The sequence below is a fragment of the Acipenser ruthenus genome, chromosome 19, assembly GCF_902713425.1.
Source record: "Acipenser ruthenus chromosome 19, fAciRut3.2 maternal haplotype, whole genome shotgun sequence".
Taxonomy (NCBI): Eukaryota; Metazoa; Chordata; class Actinopteri; order Acipenseriformes; family Acipenseridae; genus Acipenser; species Acipenser ruthenus.
In genome coordinates this window covers 17,478,019-17,497,946 of record NC_081207.1, presented here as the reverse complement: position 1 = coordinate 17,497,946, position 19,928 = coordinate 17,478,019, and positions in this window count along the sequence as shown.

Genomic DNA, 19,928 nt, shown 5'->3' with positions numbered 1-19,928 from the left:
GCAATTCAAAATCAACATTAAGCCTATGGCCATCACAGAATAGTTGGATAACTAATTTCCAATTAAATTAGGTTCTGTAAAAATGTACATACACCCACCCCTCGCTATACTGCGGATTTGGATATATCGCGGTCCTGGAGTTGTCTCCCCATTTTTACAGTCTAACTGCACATGCCTTTGCTGCAATATACAAAGCAAATGTATATATTTATGCTGAAGCTGTTTTTATTTTAGCCAACGAGGTGTTCACTTGTGGCAGCAATGCACTAGCAAAAGTCACAGGGCAGTGATGTCAGCTCCCTAGCAACAAGCTTTGTATGTTAGCAATTGATTCTTTCAATGCAGCGGATTTCTGCATTTGAGAAAGGAGAGGAAAACTCTCATGCTGGTTACTTCTACAGTGGCTCATTAAAGATACAGTGATTTTATGTATATATATATATATATATATATATATATATATATATATATATATATATATATATATATATATATATATATATACAGACGTGCTCAAATTTGTTGGTACCCCTCCACAAAAAACGAAGAATGCACAATTTTCTCTGAAATAACTTGAAACTGACAAAAGTAATTGGCATCCACCATTGTTTATTCCACATTTAATAGAAATCAGACTTTGCTTTTGATTTTTTATTCAACATAATATTGTAAATAATAAAACAAATGAAAATGGCATGGACAAAAATGATGGGACTACTAACCTAATATTTTGTTGCACAACCTTTAGAGGCAATCACTGCAATCAAACGTTTCTGTAGCTCTCAATGAGACTTCTGCACCTGTTAACAGGTAGTTTGGCCCACTCTTCCTGAGCAAACTGCTCCAGCTGTCTCAGGTTTGATGGGTGCCTTCTCCAGACTGCAAGTTTCAGCTCTTTCCATAGATGTTCGATAGGATTCAGATCAGGACTCATAGAAGGCCACTTCAGAATAGTCCAATGTTCTTATCCATTCTTGGGTGCTTTTAGCTGTGTGTTTTGGGTCATTATCCTGTTGGAGGACCCATGACCTGCGACTGAGACAGAGCTTTCTGACACTGGGCAGTACGTTTCGCTCCAGAATGCCTTGATAGTCTTGAGATTTCATTGTGCCCTGCACCGATTCAAGGCACCCTGTGCCAGGCGCAGCAAAGCAGCCCCAAAACATAACCAAGCCTCCTCCATGTTTCACTGTAGGTATGGTGTTCTTTTCTTTGAAAGCTTCATTTTTTCGTCTGTGAACATAGAGCTGATGTGACTTGCCAAAAAGCTCCAGTTTTGACTCATCTGTCCAAAGGACATTCTCCCAGAGGATTGTGGCTTGTCAATATGCATTTTAGCAAATTCCAGTCTGGCTTTTTTATGTTTTTCTGTCAAAAGTGGAGTCCTCCTGGGTCTTCTTCCATGGAGCCCACTTTTGCTCAAAAAGCGACGGATGGTGCGATCAGAAACTGACGCACCTTCACCTTGGAGTTCAGCTTGTATCTCTTTGGCAGTTATCCTTGGTTCTTTTTCTACCATTCGCACTATCCTTCTTTTCAATCTGGGGTCGATTTTCCTCTTGCGGACGCACCCATTGAGGTTGCCTACAGTTCCATGAACCTTAAACTTCTTAATAATATTTGCAACTGTTGTCACAGGAACATCAAGCTGCTTGGAGATGGTCTTGTAGCCTTTACCTTTACCATGCTTGTCTATTATTTTCTTTCTGATCTCCTCAGACAACTCTCGCCTTTGCTTTCTCTGGTCCATGTTCAGTGTGGTGCACACAATGATACCAAACAACACAGTGACTACTTTTCTCCATTTAAATAGGCTGAATGACTGATTACAAGATTGGAGACATGTGTGATACTAATTAAAGAAACTAATTAGTTTGAAATATCACTATAATCCAATTATTTATTATCTTTTCTAAGGGGTACCAACAAATGTGTCCAGGCCATTTTAGAATATCTTTGTAGAATAAGCAATCATCTCATCTCTTTTCACAGCTTCTTTGCTTTATTCTATGACATACCAAAGGCATGCAAGTATACATGATAAAATAGCTTTTAATTTCATCACTTTTCAGGAGGAATGAAGCATTATTTCAATGAGCTGTAAGGGTACCAACAAATTTGAGCACGTCTGTATATATATATACAGTACTGTGCAAAAGTTTTAGGCAGGTGTGAAAAAATGCTGTAAAGTAAGAATTCTTTCAAAAATAGACATGTTAATAGTTTATATTTATCAATTAACAAAATGCAAAGTGAGTGAACAGAAGAAAAATCTACATCAAATCAATATTTGGTGTGACCACCCTTTGCCTTCAAAACAGCATCAATTCTTCTAGGTACACTTGCACACAGTTTTTGAAGGGACTCGGCAGGTAGGTTGGCCCAAACATCTTGGAGAACTAACCACAGTTCTTCTGTGGATTTAGGCAGCCTCAGTTGCTTCTCTCTCTTCATGTAATCCCAGACAGACTCGATGATGTTGAGATCAGGGCTCTGTGGGGGCCATACCATTACTTCCAGGACTCCTTGTTCTTCTTTAAGAACATAAGAAGAACATAAGAAAGTTTACAAACGAGAGGAGGCCATTCAGCCCATCTTGCTCGTTTGGTTGTTAGTAGCTTATTGATCCCAGAATCTCATCAAGCAGCTTCTTGAAGGATCCCAGGGTGTCAGCTTCAACAACATTACTGGGGAGTTGGTTCCAGACCCTCACAATTCTCTGTGTAAAAAAGTGCCTCCTATTTTCTGTTCTGAATGCCCCTTTATCTAATCTCCATTTATGACCCCTGGTCCTTTTTTCTTTTTTCAAGTCAAAGAAGTCCCCCGGGTTGACATTGTCTATACCTTTTAGGATTTTGAATGTTTGAATCAGATTCAATTCTTTTAGCCTGTCTGCATACAACATGCCTTTTAAACCCGGGATAATTCTGGTTGCTCTTCTTTGCACTCTTTCTAGAGCAGCAATATCCTTTTTGTAACGAGGTGACCAGAACTGAACACAATATTCTAGGTGAGGTCTTACTAATGCATTGTAGAGTTTTAACATTACTTCCCTTGATTTAAATTCAACACTTCTCACAATATATCCAAGCATCTTGTTAGCCTTTTTTATAGCTTCCCCACATTGTCTAGATGAAGACATTTCTGAGTCAACATAAACTCCTAGGTCTTTTTCATAGTTCCCTTCTTCAATTTCACTATCTCCCATATGATATTTATAATGCACATTTTTATTGCCCGCATGCAATACTTTACACTTTTCTCTATTAAATTTCATTTGCCATGTGTCTGCCCAATTTTGAATGCGGTCTAGATCATTTTGAATGACCTTTGCTAAACAGTTGAAGATAGTTCTTAATGACTTTCGCTGTATGTTTGGGGTCGTTGTCATGCTGCAGAATAAATTTGGGGCCAATCAGATGCCTCCCTGATGGTATTGAATGATGGATAAATATCTGCCTGTACTTCTCAGCATTGAGGAGACCATTAATTCTGACCAAATCCCCAACTCCATTTGCAGAAATGCAGCCCCAAACTTGCAAGGAACCTCCACCATGCTTCACTGTTGCCTGCAGACACTCATTCGTGTACCGCTCTCCAGCCCTTCGGCGAACAAACTGCCTTCTGCTACAGCCAAATATTTCAAATTTTGACTCATCAGTCCAGAGCACCTGCTGCCATTTTTCTGCACCCCAGTTCCTGTGTTTTCGTGCATAGTTGAGTCACTTGGCCTTGTTTCCACGTCGGAGGTATGGCTTTTTGGCCGCAAGTCTTCCATGAAGGCCACTTCTGACCAGACTTCTCCGGACAGTAGATGGGTGTACCAGGGTCCCACTGTTTTCTGCCAATTCTGACCTGATGGCACTGCTGGACATCTTCTGATTGCGAAGGGAAGTAAGCATGATGTGTCTTTCATGGCCGACCACTACGTCTATGGTCCTCAACGTTGCCCGTTTCTTTGTGCTTCTTCAAAAGAGCTTGGACAGCACATCTGGAAACCCCTGTCTGCCTTGAAATTTCTGCCTGGGAGAGACCTTGCTGATGCAGTATAACTACCTTGTGTCTTGTTGCTGTGCTCAGTCTTGCCATGGTGTATGACTTTTGACAGTAAACTGTCTTCAGCAACCTCACCTTGTTAGCTGAGTTTGGCTGTTCCTCACCCAGTTTTATTCCTCCTATACAGCTGTTTCTGTTTCAGTTAATGGTTGTGTTTCAACCTACATATTGAATTGATGATAATTAGCACCTGTTTGGTATAATTGTTTAATCATACACCTGACTATATGCCTACAAAATACCTGACTTTGTGCAAGTGTACCTAGAAGAATTGATGCTGTTTTGAAGGCAAAGGGTGGTCACACCAAATATAGATTTGATTACAGCATTACAGCATTTTTTCACACCTGCCTAAAACTTTTGCACAGTACTGTATATATATATATATATATATATATATATATATATATATATACAGACGTGCTCAAATTTGTTGGTACCCTTACAGCTCATTGAAATAATGCTTCATTCCTCCTGAAAAGTGATGAAATTAAAAGCTATTTTATCATGTATACTTGCATGCCTTTGGTATGTCATAGAATAAAGCAAAGAAGCTGTGAAAAGAGATGAGATGATTGCTTATTCTACAAAGATATTCTAAAATGGCCTGGACACATTTGTTGGTACCCCTTAGAAAAGATAATAAATAATTGGATTATAGTGATATTTCAAACTAATTAGTATATTTAATTAGTATCACACATGTCTCCAATATTGTAATCAGTCATTCAGCCTATTTAAATGGAGAAAAATAGTCACTGTGCTGTTTGGTATCATTGTGTGCACCACACTGAACATGGACCAGAGAAAGCAAAGGCGAGAGTTGTCTGAGGAGATCAGAAAGAAAATAATAGACAAGCATGGTAAAGGTAAAGGCTACAAGACCATCTCCAAGCAGCTTGATGTTCCTGTGACAACAGTTGCAAATATTATTAAGAAGTTTAAGGTCCATGGAACTGTAGGCAACCTCCCTGGGCGCGTCCGCAAGAGGAAAATCGACCCCAGATTGAAAAGAAGGATAGTGCAAATGGTAGAAAAAGAACCAAGGATAACTGCCAAAGAGATACAAGCTGAACTCCAAGGTGAAGGTACGTCAGTTTCTGATCGCATCATCCGTCGCTTTTTGAGCGAAAGTGGGCTCCATGGAAGAAGACCCAGGAGGACTCCACTTTTGACAGAAAAACATAAAAAAGCCAAACTGGAATTTGCTAAAAATGCATATTGACAAGCCACAATCCTTCTGGGAGAATGTCCTTTGGACAGATAAGTCAAAACTGGAGCTATTTGGCAAGTCACATCAGCTCTATGTTCACAGATGAAAAAATGAAGCTTTCAAAGAAAAGAACACCATACCTACAGTGAAACATGGAGGAGGCTCGTTATGTTTTGGGGCTGCTTTGCTGCGCCTGGCACAGGGTGCCTTGAATCTGTGCAGGGCACAATGAAATCTCAAGACTATCAAGGCATTCTGGAGCAAAACGTACTGCCCTGTGTCAGAAAGCTCTGTCTCAGTCGCAGATCATGGGTCCTCCAACAGGATAATGACCCAAAACACACAGCTAAAAGCACCCAGAATGGATAAGAACAAAACATTGGACTATTCTGAAGTGGCCTTCTATGAGTCCTGATCTGAATCCTATCGAACATCTATGGAAAGAGCTGAAACTTGCAGTCTGGAGAAGGCACCCATCAAACCTGAGACAGCTGGAGCAGTTTGCTCAGGAAGAGTGGGCCAAACTACCTGTTAACAGGTGCAGAAGTCTCACTGAGAGCTACAGAAAACGTTTGATTGCAGTGATTGCCTCTAAAGGTTGTGCAACAAAATATTAGGTTAGCGGTCCCATCATTTTTGTCCATGCCATTTTCATTTGTTTTATTATTTACAATATTATGTTGAATAAAAAATCAAAAGCAAAGTCTGATTTCTATTAAATGTGGAATAAACAATGGTGGATGCCAATTACTTTTGTCAGTTTCAAGTTATTTCAGAGAAAATTGTGCATTCTTCGTTTTTTGTGGAGGGGTACCAACAAATTTGAGCACGTCTGTATATATATATATATATATATATATACACAGTGCCTTGCAAAAGTATTCAGACCCCTGACCAATTCTCTTATATTACTGAATTACAAATGGTACATTGAAATTTCATTCTGTCTGATATTTTATTTTAAAACACTGAAACTGAGCTCTTGATATGGTTGACTGGTGCACCATTACTCCACTCCCAGCCACTGAACTCTGTAGCTCCTTCAAAGTGATTGTTGGCCTCTTTGTGGCTTCTCTCACAAGTCTCCTTCTTGTTTTACTGCTGAGTTTTGAGGGACAGCCTTTTCTTGGCAGTGCCTGGGTGGTGTGATGCAGCTTCCACTTCCTGATTATTGATCCAACTGTGCTCACTGGGATATCCAAACACTTGGATATTATTTTGTACCCTTTCCCTAATCTATGCATTTGTATTACTTTATCTCTAACTTCTGTAGAATGCTCTTTGGTCTTCATTTTCCCTCAGATTCACAGCCTGACCAATGATCCTTCCAACAGTGGGGTTTTTATCCAGAAAATGTGACAGCAACTTTAATGGTTCACAGGTGGAGGCCAATGCTAAGGTAATTGTGTCCTTGTTCGGGCAATTTCTTTCATCGGTGTAAACTGGGAGCTTCCATAGCACAGGGGTTGAATACTTATATAAGCAAGATATTTCAGTTTTTTATTTTTCTTAAAAATATTTCCCAACATAAAACCAATGTCCCCTTTTTTGATTTTGAGCTTCAGTGTTTTGAAATAAAATATCAAACAGAACGAAATTTCAATGTACCATTTGTAATTCAGTAATATGAGAAAATTTGTCAGGGGTCTGAATACTTTTGCAAGGCACTGTATATATATATATATATATACACACACACACACACACACACACACACACACACACACACAGTATATATAATTTAAAAAACAAATGCCATATTTTATCAGATTCTCTTCAAGCTTGAATAAACATATATATATATATATATATATATATATATATATATATATATATGAATGACACAAAACTGTTCAAATTAAAGTACATTAAATAAATATAAATTAAGCACACCTCCAAAACAAGACAAAAAGAGGTAATAAAATGTATTTCAAAATACTTGGATAGCACTGTGTTAAAAGGGGGCAGTGATAATGTTGCTAGAGTTAGCACCCCTTTAAGTTTTCTTTTAGCAAGATAGTTAATGGGAAAATCATGAATCTTCCTTTGAATCAACTACCGCGATGATCGACAGCAAAGCGCTGCTCTGATGTTTCTTTTTAATAAAATATTTAAATTGGATTTGTTCATCTGCACGAGCAAGTTATCTGGATTAACATATCAATATGCTACACAAATCTTATTTTTAAGAGCATTCATTGTCAAGAACCAATAAATTATTTCTCAACTACATGACGAGTGCTGAAGGCTCAAGAACCAGAATTAAATTTCAAACTTCCAAAACTGTTTCTCCCACTTTACACAACAGAAAGAGCCTGCTGTACCCTTCCACTTACCTTTCTCCAATGCGTAAAGAAATTGTTCCTAAACACTTCCTTCGTTGTGTATTCGTGATCCAGCATGTGAGCAAAAAACCCAGCCACTTCTTCAGCTGCCAAGCTCAAAGTCATGGGTTTCCCTGAGAGAAGAACAATGATTATTTACAACACAACTTTACATTGCTTTGCATTTGCACATGACTTTAAAACACTCAAATTAGAATGTAGACATTAAGAAAAATAAAAAAGGACAAGATTCTGTAAGGTGTGAATTTGGCCTACAACTGAAGGACACACATTAAATATTTACTATGGAATTTGTTTAGCCTTTAATGAACTTGTCTATTGTCACATTCTTATTTATTCCATGTGTATCAAATCTTATGTAGACCCACCTGTACAATTTTGCTCATTGTCAATTTCTTTTATGCAAGTGCCATTTTGTGTTATAAGCTCAATTCTGAACAAAAAGCAATATGAATGAATGCTACAATAAAAACCATTGCTTCTGGTCCTGAACTATACATAAGACTAGCATGTGCCACAAACAAAATGGCAATTTTCAAAAGGCCCAGTCACGATGTTTAAATTGTAATGAAAAGGAACAGTATTAATAGAACATATACTGTACTTGCATTCCTTGTTGCCAAGGAAACAACTCCCAGTATAAAAAAAAAATAATAATAAAACATTTGTAACATTTGATTGTGTACAAATAGTTTATTTTTTGTTACAAAAATGTTAATGTGTTCTATAGGGATTAGTACTTACTGGAAAAGGGAAAAGCTGCACATTAAAATAAATTGAAACAAATTCAAACAAATCAAAAGCAGTAATTTTGACTTAATTGCATGTCTTTTGTTAACATTGTCCAGAGATTTAGGCTTTGGGGCACTATCAATGGAAATTTGATTGTTGTGTTTTGAAGATACTGCGGAATTGACTCATTGCCATGGAAATATCCCACTGACCAGAAGCAATGGATTCAAGTTGCAAATCGGAATTTGTTGCCTAGCAACCCTGCTGTCATATCAGCATTGACATGGTGCACACCTGGATATGGTAGACAAAATTTGAATTATTTAACACCTCTGGAATCAGAATGGAAGATTGACTCTATTCTAAAGAGCAGGGCCAGCTACACTACAGGAACTCCCAAGCTACTTTGCTGCAAGGGAACCCATGATGTGCTTCTTTAATGATCTATACAGTAACTGCAAGACCTTCTCTGTTTCAGGTGGCTTTTTTCTTCTTCTATGGGCAAAAACAACTGCTAAAATAAAAACAGCATGCACTGTTCAACTGCTTGTATAAAAAATTTGATGGAAATATAGGGATTAGTAAAGCTGCACATTAAAAAGAAACAAAACAAAAACAGTAATTTTGACTTGATTGCATGTCTTTTGTTAACATTGTCCAGAGATTTAGGCTTTGGGGCACTATCAATGGAAATCGATTGTTCTAGTTGAACAGTTTTGTGTGAAAAATGGAAAAATGGAAAAACACACAGGTTTTATGCCTGTTTTGTAGTTGCAGGAGTTGAGTAAATAATAAGGCATGTCTCACTACATTAAAAACAGGGCTTTTGACCTCTGCTGCGGAAGGGGAATATTGTCTGGTTTTGTAGAATTTGACGGAGGATGATTAATGCATTAAAAAAAAAAAAAAAAAACAACATTGACTGCATTTTTGCACAATGGACAAAATGCTATTGAAAAGCTAAAATTTGACAGAAAGACAAATTGGGTGTAATAATGGTTAATTCTCTGTAGCAATTTGCTGTGTTAAGTCAGAGCCAGCAGATATCCGTGCAGCGGGACAACGACAGGCTATTGCACGCACTGTTAGAGACATCAATAAATCATAATAAAATTTGACGTGGTCCAGGAAAGGTTCATACTCAGGTGGGAAATAAGCCCCCTTGTGTTCCAGAAACCTCCATTTGATACCATCTTCATACTTCTCTTCCTCCCACCTGAAGAAAGAATTGTGAGATAAAACTAAGTAACATGTGTATACAACATGTGTTGATTTAGCATCAGATTATTATTTTTTAAAACATTTTTTAGATTGGAATCTATTTGGATTTCATTCAAATGCAACAATTCTCTGAGTTCAGCTATTTAATTCAGGTGCAACCCTTTCCATGCATGAAATATTGAAAATAGCTGAAAAAAAAAAACATTTGTAGTTTTCAACACCAATACATTTCAGTGGACATCTAAAAATAAATAAATAAAAATAAAATCCATAATACACTATTTGCTAGCCTCTTATGAGGCCATCGTGTATTTGCATCTTCCATATGTCCCCATTTACTATAAAGACCAGAGTTGTTTTTATTTTTTATTTATGAGGTCATCATGCACGAAAGGGTTAAACATACTTCCATACTGTATATTGTACTTATAATATACACACAGAAGACTCAATGAACGTTCATGGAGTGATGTGGTTATTTCACTAATTCTCCCTTCAGCCATCCTCATTCATGGAATAACTGCAGTACTCCATGAGCCTTACACAATATTGAATACATGTGCATCTGTGGGTCTCCCAAAGTAGCGTTTTACACAAATCAATGTCCAGCTACTTAAAATAAATAAATTCAAATAAATAAATGTGTCAAACATTTTCTAGACAAGCTGAGTTCAACCTGATTCAATATGTATTCCATGTAGTAGCTTTTTAATACAACATATGAAAACAAAATGTAATTATGCAGAACTTTATGCTCCAACATAGGAGCAATAGGAATGTTTGACCCATCGCTGGCATTATGTTATCACACAAGTGGTGATCCGCTCTCCACTGTTACAGTGGATATGTGAAGATTAAAGTCAAAGGCATCCTAAATAATAAAATGTATTACCATACATTAAACTTTAATGTGTGACACTATATTTTATTATGGGTGTAAGGATACCTTTGTCACTGCAATTAGGCCATTATCCCCTAAGTTATTGCATACTAACTGTCCTGGACAAGGTGGTCAGTGTTCAGAGACAAATCCTGCCTGGGGATAATCTGCATATATTTACATTCAATCTACATCTCTATTCCGCAGCTGGGGTACACTGAAGGACCCAGATCTTTAAATGATGGCTTGCAGGCATTAACCACTTGACCACCACTGAATGTACCAGGTATGTCCTCCTTGAGTAATGCTGATTTCCATTACACAAGAGTAGATGTTAAAACTTCATGCTGATTTGAACTCAGCTCTCGCCAAGATAAGCACCAACTAAGACGTAGCTTTAGAGTAAACTAATGTGATCCATGTGTCTCCATCCATTTGCGTTTCCTTCCATATGATAATGTAGATATCCTTCTGTCTGGTGTTAATGGCTGAAGTGTAATGCTGGCTCCAGGGATCAGCTTATTGCCTCCCTAGCGCATCAGCAAAGAAGGTAAGATTTTCTATTCCTTTAAAATTGTATTATTTCCAGTGAATTAATCTTGTTTTATTTAACTTCTAAAGGGCCTGGTAATGGTGCAAGGGCTTCGCCTTTCCACTCAGCTCAATGTGCGGTCATTCTCTCCAGTCGGTTCAACACTAGCATTGCACCACTGGCTTCCGTGTTTGGGGGCGGGGCTTATGACACCACAACGCTAAGTAGATGCAGAGGAAAGCAATTTTCTGAATTCAGCTATTAAATTCATATTTAGACTTTAGAGTTACAGGCTTTTATGGCCAAGACTGGTCAAAGTGTGCATGTGACAACAATATCCCAAGCACTCCACAAATCTGGCCTGTATGGTAGGGTGGTAAGAAGGAAGCCATTACTCAAGAAAGCCCACCTTGAATCCTGTTTGAAGTATGCAAGAAAACACTCAGGAGATTCTGTAGCCATGTGGCAAAAAGTTTTGTCGTCTGACAAAACTAAAATTGAACCTTTTGACCTAAATTTAAAGTATTATATTTGGCGCAAACCCAACACTGTGCATCACCCAAAGAACACCATCCCTACTGTGAAGCATGGTGGTGGCAGCATCATGTTATGGGGATGTTTCTCATCGGCAGGGACTGGGGCACTTGTCAGGATAGAAGGGAAATTGAATGGAGCACAGTACAGAGAAGTTGTTGAGGAAAACCTGCTGCCCTCTGCAAGAAAGCTGAAACGGGGATGGAAGTTCACCTTTCAGCATGACAACGACCTAAAGCACACAGCCAAAGCTACACTGGAGTGGCTAAGGAAAAAAAAGGTAAATGTCCTTGAGTGGCCCAGTAAGAGCCCCGACCTAAATCCAATCGAAAATTTGTGGCATGACTTGAAGATTGCTGTCCATCAACGCTCCCCATCAAACTCTGGGGCACTGACACAACAAAATGTGAAAAAGTTTATATATATATATACATACATACACACACACACATACTGAGGCACAATGAAAACACAACAGTGTAAGTTTTACATCATAGTTAATTGGGCACACACATAATGTTATTTGCATTTTAAATAGCGAGCAGATAGGTTTGTTGATTTTTTGAGTAGTATTGTTCCTTGGGATAACAAAATATTGAGCTCAAGTCAAGTGATTTCATAAACATGCCAGGGGCTCAGTGTTTGGTATTTGAGTTGAGTTAAAATTGTCAAAATGAGTTAAGAATCTGTATAAATAGCCAGAACAGCAAAAGATATGACCATTTGCTATCGGAATGATTGAAGGCGGTCTGTCTGTGAGAGAAGTTGCCTGGAGAATGAGATGTTCTGCTTCAATAACACCGTGTAACAATTTTTTTTTTTTTTTGGGGGGTTTCTGGGTAGGAAGTGTTATTTCCTAATTGCTTATGCCTCCAAAGTATAGAAAATGGCTATTATTCCCCACAAACTTTGCTTTTGTGACCAGGACAGTGATATTTTGAAATGTACCTATTTTCCAGAACATTCCAAATAGATTCAGTGCTGACTAAACTTGGAGTAACTTCTAGAACTTTCTACAACTTTCCAGTAATATAAATAGTAGTATAAATACAGGGGCCTTAAGCCCACCAGTTCAGTTTAGTTCCAGCTGAGATGGCATCAAGAGGCTGCAAGCATCCAGCAGACGCCTTTTGCTATGTCTGCGGCCAATTTATCAAGACAAGAGCGAAAAAGTACTCCGTGGAAGCTTCTGCTAAGATGTGTGAGGCCTACAAGGCATATTTCGGCATGCCTGTCAGGGATCAAGACAAACCCTGGGCACCTCATTTCACCTGCGAGCACTGCAAAAAAAATGGAAGGTAAGATGGACAATTGTTGCTCGGAATTTTATGTTATAAAATTTGTTAAACTTTTTTAAATTGTTATTGAAAAAATATATCATATATGAAAAATGTTGCAAGAATCTCTTACACATTAGTCATGGGTGAAATAAATATATTTTTGTAGGATGGTACAGAGGGGAAAAGAGAGCCATGAAGTTCGCTATCCCAAGAATTTGGCGGGAACCCACTGACCACTCAAGCAACTGCTACTTCTGCAACAACGTCAAGTGGGAGCCACTGGTGGACCCCCGGAAGGTGCTGATGCCACCACTGCACATCAAATTGGGCCTTATGAAACAATTTGTCAGAGCTCTAGATAAGGAGTCGGCAGCCTTCAAGTACCTTCAAGACTTCTTCCCTAAGCTGTCTGAGGCAAAGGTCAAAGCCGGTGTCTTCGACGGACCACAGATAAAGAAGATCCTGGAGTGCAATGAATTCCCCAAGAAGCTCACTAGTAAGGAGAAAGCGGCTTGGAACAGCTTTGTCGCAGTGGTTCAGGGCTTCCTGGGTAATCACAAGGTTGAAAACTATGTGGAGCTGGTTGAGACTCTGGTGAAGAACTACGGCACAATGGGCTGTAGGATATCCCTCAAAGTCCATATCCTTGATGCTCATCTTGATAAATTCAAGAACATGGGAGCGTACTCAGAGGAGCAAGGCGAGCGCTTCCACCAGGATATACTGGACTTTGAACGCCGCTACCAAGGACAGTATAACAAGAACATGATGGGAGACTACATTTGGGGGCTGATTCGTGAAAGTGATTCATATGTTGTTTTTTTCTGACTTTATGTGAACGAAAAGACACAAATTCGCCCGTTTTCTCATTGGAAATAGGTAAATTTCAAAATATCACTGTCCTGGTCAAAAAAGCAAAGTTTGTGGGGAATAATAGCCATTTTCTATACTTTTGAGGCATAAGCAATTAGGAAATAACACTTACTACCCAGGAACAAAAATTGTGTTACATAGCGTAATCAGCAGACTAGTCCAGAGAAACCAGGAAACCGGTTCTGTGAGGGACAGGCCACATCCTGGAAGGCTGAGTGTCACCACACCAGCACAAGACCGTTATGCTGACTGTTGTGTTGTTCAAGCCAAACGGTGGGGTAACCGCGACCACCCAACCTTTGCCAGCTGGCTACAGCTGCACAGGAAGAGTGGCGGAACATCCCACAGCAGTCTATCCAGAGGCTGATCACGTCTATGCGTCAACGCTGCCAGGATTGTGTTAATGCTCAGGGAGATCATACCCGACACTAACTTTGTAATGTTTTCATTTTGACAGTGTGTCACGCTTTATAGTGAAAACTCATCATGATTCTTTGATGTGTATTTTTGTTCACATTTTCTGTGATTTTGTTTGACATCTGTTTAAAATATTAGATTAAATCCATTAGACCTGAGTGTTGCGTTTCTTTTGTGCATCAGTATATACTGTATATATATAGATGTCTACATCCCAAAACTGTGTCAATTATTCATATTTTATTCATTAAAAAAGGTAAAAACAGGTACGCTGATGTGTTTCGACATGTTGTCATCAGAGCGTATTGAAAGCAGGACTCATTAGATCTATTAAATGCACCCGGTACTCATTGTCATTTAACACCTTATCCGATTACTAGAAATCGTAATCTAGCAATCAATGCATTCAATTCACATTCCAGATACTTAACAATTTGCTATATATTGTAGTGCCAGCGTATCTGGTCAGCAGCAGGAAGAAATGGAGACGACACAAGATGCAGTTTAAAGCAGTGAAAACTGATATTTTTAGTGAAGCGCTGGAACAGCAGGCAAATGGACACTCTCGTATTAAATGGTTTAGCTTCGATAGACAGCTCCCGGACACACAGCTACATGAAAACCACAACACAACCCTGAGCTGTATGCAGGCAGCTCCTAAATAGTGATTGCCCCAAGGCCTATTAGGTTCAGACCCTCAGTCCCGCGCAAACAGCTGGTTGGCAGAACCAACCACAAATCACAGATCAGCCAACACAGACCCCATCTACATACAGCTGCACTGTGCACGTGACACCCCAGACAGGTGCCAGCACTGCCTATACACAAAACGCGCTTCTACTCACAGCAATACACTTAACACTAACACTACCGCACAACGGTGCGGGGCTCTCTATCTGGGGCTATGGCGATGCTGGGCTCTCTCTCTGGGGCTCTGACCACGCTGGGCTCCATCTCTGGGGCTCTGACGGCGCGGGGCGCTCTCTCTGGTAGTGCAGGACAGTCTCTTCCGGGCGGCGGGAACTACTCTTTCGCTGGTGTCGCTATGCAGTCTCTCACTGTCGGCGGCGCGGTGTGCTCTCACTGGCAGTGTGGGACACTCAACAACCGGCGCAGGAAACTTTTTCTCAGACAGCAGTTGTGGAGGGGAACTCTGTGGTGGCAGCTGCGGCATGGGGTTCTCTTTCTCAAGCAGTAGCACTGTGCACTCTGGCGATTCTGGGCTCTCTGTGGCTCTGGCGCTGGCACGGGGTGGGTACTCTCCCTCTGGCAGTGCAGGACTCTGGCAGTGGCTGCGGTCTCTCCAGCAGCGACTCCACGACCACCTGGATGACCTCATCCCACTCCCTCGCTAAGCGCCGCAGCTTCTCCTGGCGCCACACCCCCAGCTGTGCTCTCTCCCACTTGTCCAGTGTGGGGCTCTCTGATTCGGTGGGTGGTAGAAAAACAAATAGGAAACAGCCCCCTGAATTTAAAGGCTTATCTCCCTGGCTGTGCTTTTGGTCTCCATTTTGCCATGTATGTGATTTTAAACTAGTATTTTAAAAGGCATTGGGGTTTTAGAGGAGTGCTGGAGACAGGCTGTATTGGTTTTGTTGCTGTTTTTTTGTGGTCTCCATGCAGATATTGAGCCACACTGCCCTTTAGTTTTAAATTATAATTCTGTGTTTAGTTATTGTTTTAATTAACGGGCAGTGCAAACCACTTGCTGTGACTGTGTATTCCAGATCTGCCCTGTTAAGTATAGTTTACCAACAGTATTTATAGATGTTGCGGAAAATGTCTACTACTACTAATAATAATAGTAATGTAACACCTAGCCAATAAGGCAAGGGCAATAGCAACTGAAAACCCAGGAAAGAGTATAACCCAGGAAGACCAGTTATCTATATGTATTATACACACACCATCACAGACTCTTTTGGAAATCAGGTAAGTTGTGACAATGTCCTCTCAATGAAAGCCCACAACACAATTTTTATAGAAATACAGATACCTTGGTTTTTATTACATTTACAGCTGTACCAGAAGGGGTGGGTGGCTGGAGACGCAGTTCTGCTCGACCCACAGCAGTGCAACCAAACAAATCAAAACGAACATGCAAATAAACAAAATAAACACTCCAAAACAAAATAAAAGATGGCTGTGTACTTCTACAAATATGAATGACTAAATAAATAAAGAAAGAACGAAAGAGCGAAAGAAAGAAAACACACTAGACTACACAATTAATCACACACAATTACTTAGGGAAATTCCAATTCAAAATACTGTAGAGCTAGCAGGAGTGCAACACCAGCCCAACCCAATTAATCTTTGTTAAGAACTATCTTCAGCGTAAAGAAGAACAAGGTGTCCTGGAAGTGATGGTATGGCCCCCACAGAACCCTGATCTCAACAGTATCGAGTCTGTCTGGGATTACATGAAGAGAGAGAAGCAACTGAGGCTGCCTAAATCCACAGAAAAATGGTGGTTAGTTCTCCAAGATGTCTGGGCCAATCTACCTGCCGAGTTCCTTCAAAAACTGTGTGCAAGTGTACCTAGAAGAATTGATGCTGTTTTGAAGGCAAAGGGTGGTCACACCAAATATTAATTTGATGTAGATTTTTCTTCTGTTCACTCACTTTACATTTTGTTAATTGATAAATATAAACTATTAACATGTCTATTTTTTAAAGCATTCTTACTTTACAGCATTTTTTCACACCTGCCTAAAACTTTTGCACAGTACTATATATATATTCATATGTTTGCTACTACTATGTGAAATTGGGGGAGTTTAATTATTAATTACACTGTGTAACAATTATTTTTTTTTTTTGGTTCCTGGGTAGTAAGTGTTATTTCCTAATTGCTTATGCCTCAAAAGTATAGAAAATGGCTATTATTCCCCACAAACTTTGCTTTTGTGACCAGGACAGTGATATTTTGAAATTTACCTATTTTCCAGAACATTCCAGATAGATTCAGTGCTGAGTAAACTTGGAGTAACTTCTAGAACTTTCTAGAACTTTCCAGTAATATAAATAGTAGTATAAATACAGGGCCCACCAGTTCAGTTTAGTTCCAGCTGCCTAAGTGGATATATATCTGCATTTTTCTGAGATGGCATCAAGAGGCTGCAAGCATCCGGCAGACGCATTTTGCTATGTCTGCGGCCAATTTATCAAGACAAGAGAGAAAAAGTACTCAGTGGAAGCATCTGCTAAGATGTGTGAGGCCTACAAGGCATATTTCGGCATGCCTGTCAGGGATCAAGACAAACCCTGGGCACCTCATTTCACCTGCGAGCACTGCAAAAAAACTGGAAGGTAAGGTGGACAATTGTTACTCTGAATTTTATGTTATAAAATTTGTTAATTTTTAAAATTGTAAAAGTTTTTAATTTTAAAATGTTTTACAATTTTCAATGTTATTGAAAAAATATATCATATATAAAAAATGTTGCGAGAATCTCTTACACATTAGTCATGGGTGAAATAAATGTATTTTTGTAGGATGGTACAGAGGGTGAAAGAGAGCCATGAAGTTCGCTATCCCAAGAATTTGGCGGGAACCCACTGACCACTCAAGCAACTGCTACTTCTGCATGGTGGACCCTTCCAAACGTCGGACTGGCAAGAATGCACCTGCTATCACGTATCCGGACCTTCCTTCATCCATCGCCCCGGTGCCACACTGCCATGAGCTCCCCGTACTCACTCCTCTGGAGAGAGAGCAGCCGTCTTTAGAAGAGAGCAGCAAGTCAGAGAGCGAGGAAGACGTTGTAGATCCAGATGACAATTTCAGAGGTGGAGCTGAGGAGAGAAACCCATACTACCCCAACCAAAAAGACCCCAACGACTTGATTAGAGATCTTGGTCTCACCAAGTCCAATGCCGAGCTTTTGACGTCTAGGCTCAAGCAGTGGAACTTGTTGGATGAAAGTGTGCAAGTCGCAGATCAGAGGAAGCGTCACCAACCTTTTTCCAGCTTCTTCACCCTTCAAGATGGGCTCTGCTTCTGCCACAATGTGACCAGTCTGTTCGAGGCAATCGGAATCGTCTGTAACCAGAATGAGTGGCGCCTCTTCATTGACAGCTCATCCAGGAGCCTCAAAGCTGTGCTGCTCCATAATGGTAACAAGTACCCGTCTCTTCCCCTGGCTCACTCGGTGCACCTCAAAGAGGATTACAACAGCATCAAGACCTTGCTGGACGCCTTGAAGTATGATGAGTACGGCTGGGAGGTCATAGGAGACTTCAAAATGGTGGCATTCCTGATGGGTCTCCAAGGCGGTTTTACCAGGTTTCCCTGCTTGGGACAGCAGGGACACCAAGGCGCACTACCACAGGCGGGACTGGCCACAGCGGACCGAGTTCTCTGTGGGGAGGAACAACGTCGAGTGGGAGCCACTGGTGGACCCCCGGAAGGTGCTGATGCCACCACTGCACATCAAATTGGGCCTTATGAAACAATTTGTCAGAGCTCTAGATAAGGAGTCGGCAGCCTTCAAGTACCTTCAAGACTTCTTCCCTAAGCTGTCTGAGGCAAAGGTCAAAGCCGGTGTCTTCGTCGGACCACAGATAAAGAAGATCCTGGAGTGCAATGAATTCCCCAAGAAGCTCACTAGTAAGGAGAAAGCAGCTTGGAACAGCTTTGTCGCAGTGGTTCGGGGCTTCCTGGGAAATCACAAGGCCGAAAACTATGTGGAGCTGGTCGAGACTCTGGTGAAGAACTACGGCACAATGGGCTGTAGGATGTCCCTCAAAGTCCATCTCCTTGATGCTCATCTTGATAAATTCAAGGAGAACATGGGAGCATACTCGGAGGAACAAGGCGAGCGCTTCCACCAGGATATACTGGACTTTGAACGCCGCTACCAAGGACAGTATAACGAGAACATGATGGGAGACTACATTTGGGGGCTGATTCGTGAAAGTGATTTATAGTATGTAACAGGGCGAGCAGCCCTGTACATTGTTTTGTTTATTTTATTTTTAGATCGGGGTCTCCCCCTCCGCCCCTGTGCAGATTATTGTTTTGTGTTTGTTTATTATGATTTATTGCATACATGACGGCGAGCGCCGTATATTTGATTATTTATGTATTTAGGACGGCGTAGCCGAGTGTTTTGTTTATTTTTAAAACGTGTTCTGGCAGAGGCGAGATTGGTGCTCGTCCTCTGCCAGGAATAATTAAACTTGTGCAGAAGGTGGCCATCTCCCGAATTAATTAAGTAATTTAATTTGTTACTAATCGGGAGATGGTCACCTGTTATAAAAAGCCTGCAGCTCTCCAACTCGGGGTGGGGTGTTGGAAGGAGAGAGCGAGAGCGAGAGAGAGGATTAAAACAAAACTAAAATTAAACTCCAGGAACAGTGAAGGCAATTGCTCAGCCTGACCTGGGTTTTGTTTATTACTTTTGTGTTCGAGATTTGTTTATGTTCAAACCTTTTATTTTCGCTCTGGGAGCAAGTGTTTTTTGTTTAAATATTTATTTTAGTTTTGGATTATTTAAATAAAACGGCGCCCGCGCCACTGCACTGTACCTTTTGTTTTGTTGTGCCTTCTTCTGGTCTGACGTCACCACTCGTCATCCCTGTCACACAGTATAATCGTAAATCTCGAAAAACTACTCACTTCTAAATCTTTTGTAGTCATTTTTGTATTACTTTAGTATAAATACATGTTAATTTGGATTCATATGATGTTCTTCTGACTTTATGTGAATGAAAAGACACAAATTATGTAGGATGTCTGTTGTGGGGAATAATAGCCATTTTCTATACTTTTGAGGCATAAGCAATTAGGAAATAACATTTACTACCCAGGAACAAAAACTGTGTTACATAGTGTAAATGT